Here is a 4,024-nt window from a genome sequence, read left to right as displayed (position 1 = left end):
GGAGCCAGGAGCACCACTCACCGTGCCTCTCGACGGTCACCCGCACTTGAGAGGACGTGCTGCCCGTGGAGGACGTGACGTAGCAGCGGTACTCGGCGCTCTCGCTAATGGCGTCTCGCAGCCAGCTGAGCACGTGGACCGTGCCGTTGGGCAGCACGTGGGTCTGCGTGGGGGTGCACGTCTCCAGTTCTCGGCCGTTCTTCTTCCAGACAAAGTGGGCGTCTGCAGGCCCTGGGGACACACAGACCGTCTCCGCCCAGTGGCCCCTGGACTCCCACTGAGCACCCATGGGAACTGGGGTGGGGACAGGCGGTGTGGAGCCACCCATGCCCGGGGCCTCCATCGTCCCAGCTGGACCCATGGTGAGGGACAGGGCAGCTTTCATTCCAGTCCTGCGCCCCCCGAGGAGGTGTGCGTCCCCGGGACCCTGGGGGCAGAGGTGTGCCTGCGTGGCCCCCTGGGCTCCCTGCCCCTCCCCTCCCGTGTTCTCGCCGCTCGGCTGCTCAGCGCCCACAGCACAAGCTGAGGCCGTCGAGGGGGTGGGTCGCCTGCCGCACGGAGTGCCTGGTGACTGTGCCCTGGGGGGCAGGTGTCCATTCTGCATCGAGGGTCTGGGCCTGGGAACTTCGCCTCCCACTTGTGACCAAAGCCCCTGCCTCCCCGGGACCTAAGTTGGGGGTGGGGCTGCCTCCAGGGGGCCAGGGCCGGAAGACCACTCCGTCCCCGGCGCCCCCTCTTCTCTGCCTGTGCCAGGCGTGCACGGCCCCTCCTGCCACAGGCCCCCCAGAGCCCGTCTCTAAAATCAGGGGTCTGGGCTGCTGGTGGCTCAGTCAAGCATCAGCTCGATTTCAGCTCAGAATGTGGGCTCATGGTCGTGGGGCTCTGTGCTGATGGTGTGGAGCCTGCTCAGGGCTCTCTCTGCTCCTCCCCTGCTCTGCAGTAAACTTAAAACAGTTTTAGTTCAAGAGCCGTGTTCTTCTATGCAGTTGCCCCCACCCCGGGAATGACGTAAACTGCGGTGCCGTGGAGGACAGTCCGCAGAGGCAGGACTGGGTCTGCGTGGCTGGGGTTCACCGGGCAGGGAGGAGTCCGTGCGGCCCAGGGCTAAAACCCAGCACACAAAGCAGGAGCACGGGGTGTGGGACAGGCCGTCACGGCTGGTCAGTACGGAGGTCCCTGACCTCTGTGCGAATCCCCGTGTGACCCACAGGGAACCTCCTTCCCTGGGGCTTGCACCACGACAAGCCCTCCGACGGCAAAAGCAAAGCAGGCGTTTGGGAGAAACGCGCTGTAGGTTCTAAAATCTCGGAAGCCATTTGAAAGCGTTTCACACAGCAGCACACTGGCCACCGTGGCCACCAGGCCCCGAGGACTGTTCTCTGGGCACGTCCTGGGATTTTCTTCTCAGCACCACTTGTCCCCCAGGTGTTCTGCCCTGTACCCCCGTGCGCACCCGCCCTGCAGTCGGAGCACAGCCCCAGTCACTGCTGGGTGCACCGCACACCACCACGCCCCCCGACAGCCCTTCGGTGGGGTCAGGTTTAAGAAGGGATTCTCTTGAGGCACCGTGACCGAGGTTTTCTGTGAACAGACACTGAAGTCGATTCCAGAGACCCCTGGGCTCCCTCCCCCTCCCCACTGTCCCCTGGTGACCTGTGCTGAGACCCACCAGCATGAGTCACAGGAGCTTCTGCAAGGGTCTCCTGGATCCCTAGGACAAAAGACCAGGGTGGCTTGAGCCAAGGCCATGTTGTCCCCCCAGGCCGCACGGCAGGACCCTTGAGCAAAATCCCCGGCAGACTCACGGGCCTGGAGCTCAGGCCCTACGGGAAGTACTGCGTGCCCCCATCCTGAAGCCTCTAAATTCAGCAATGGTAAATACTCGTTCAGCGTGTCGAGCACAGTGAAGCGTTGAGAACGGTAGAGGTACTTACGTTGCACTTACTCTGTTCTAAAGCTATGCAGCTCCTGAACGCAGACGAGAGCAAGGAGGGAAAGCGACAGTTAAAACCAGGCGCAGGGCCAGCACATGCCACTCGGGCGGTCCTCCGCCCTGGGGTCTGCAGCCCCAAAGGATAAGGGACACGGACACGGCGGGGCCACTGGCTCCAGCCCGCCCCATGCGGGCACTGGGGGCGCCAGTGCAGAGCAGACCCTACTCTGTGACAAAACCAGAGCGCCTCGGGGCAGTGACCTCCCGAATTCTGGGACAGCCCATCCTTGGGCCACATCCCTGGTAGGGGCCCCGGGGCCAGCTTTCCTCCAGCTGTCCCCGCACACGTGCTCACCCTGAGCCCGGGGCCGGCCAGCCCGTCCCCTGAGCTCAGGCCGGGGCCGCCTACCGCCGCACCAGAGGGGACGCTCTGCGGGCGCTGTCCTATAGGCTGGGTCCACGTGTGCACAGAAATCAGGACCCAAATGTGTGTGTGTTGGTGGGGGGGCTTCCCGGGCCCCAATCCTATCAGCCCCACCTTTCTTTTCAGAGTGCCCCACGCTTCACTGTCCCAATGCTGCCTGCGCCCTGGGGTCGGCTGAAGAGAGACCCCCAGAATATCCAGGTCTTAGCTGCTGGAACCACACGAGGCAAAAGGCACTTTACACGCAAACCTGTGGGTGGTGGGGGTCAGTGGCCCAGTCACCTGGCCGCATGCATGCCAGCTGCGGGTGGCCGTCTCAGTGCAGGTACACCCGCCATCACAACAGAAGACACGCCGCTTCCAGCAAAACCACGCCCTCCGACTCACCAAGGACAGGGATGTTGCAAGGCGACAGATCTGCCCTGCCCACCCACGGACGGGGTCCCACCACAGACGGGGCCCCAACCCTTCTGGAAGATGATCAGCTCATGGCGACTGCAGGTCAGGGATCGGGGCCAGGCACCCTGTGTTACCCCAGGGCCTGAAGGGCACTCGTTTTTTACCACTGTAGTTAAAAAACCATCAACCCTGAACAGCCACGTGTCACTTAAAGTACGGAGGATCCGTCCTTAGCTTTAACAGAGACACAGGTCTGATTTCGACCAGAAGCCCAGATCCATCAGGGACACTGCGGGGCAGACCCAGACTCCACTTGCGTAAGAATCACGGAGCTCCGTTCCGCGTGCCTACGGACCCAGCCACGACTTAGGTCCCTTTCCACGTGCCCAGGTTCCACTAAGCCTGCTCACGTGCGGTACGGGTGACTGCCATGCTTATCTGAACTAATTCCGCCATGGGGAACACGCATGCACGATTTCCGGAAAGTGAAACGTGACCACCGGCCTACTTCAGCCTCAGCGGCTCAGGACCCTTTCCTCCCCTCGCCTCCTGACGACCCCAGAGCTGCTCCTCCCCACGCCCAGGTGCAGGCCCGGGAACGAGGCGTGGTCACAGGACGGCACGCCGCCCGCCCACACGGGTGTGCACGCACGCACATGCTGCTGGGAGTCAGGAGAGGACGGGGAAGATGGTGAGCAGAGGCCCTGAGTCACCGTTCTGAGGCCGGGCCCATCCCAGCCTACCTGGCCTTGCTTGGGCTGCAGCCCCGGCCACTGTGACACCAGCAAACTTAGCGGGAGGGCGACCGCTTGGGGAGCACACGGACGGCACCCTTGAGGGAGTGCCTGCAGCCAGAGCGGCGGAAGCCAGCACTTGGCAGAGTGGCCTGAAACTTGGTCCTGAGTTCCAGCATGTTCCTGGACTCGGGAAGAGAAGGCCAAAGACGCTGTCGTTTTGGACACCACATTCTTGGACAGCCCCTTGCACAACCAGCCAGCGCTGGCCTGTGGACTCGGTTTAGGGGAAGAGGTGCCTGGATGTGGACGTGGCCTTGAGGGATGGACCCAACGCCAGTGAGCTCAGCAGGCGGGGCCTGGGGGGGGGGCGGGACGTGTGGGCCCCGCCTTGGGCGGAGGACGCAGGGCTCCTCGGCCTGGCGAGTCACTTGGTTTCCGGTCTGGACACCAGATGCTCAGTACCGGGTGGGGTCGCCCTGGCCGTTGGGGCCCCCGAGAGAGCATCCTCCTGGCTCTGCTACAGGCAGGAGC

This window comes from Crocuta crocuta, unplaced genomic scaffold, assembly GCF_008692635.1.
Source record: "Crocuta crocuta isolate KB4526 unplaced genomic scaffold, BGI_CrCroc_1.0 scaffold41, whole genome shotgun sequence".
NCBI classification, from domain to species: domain Eukaryota; kingdom Metazoa; phylum Chordata; class Mammalia; order Carnivora; family Hyaenidae; genus Crocuta; species Crocuta crocuta.
Note: the sequence above shows the minus strand (reverse complement) of the source record.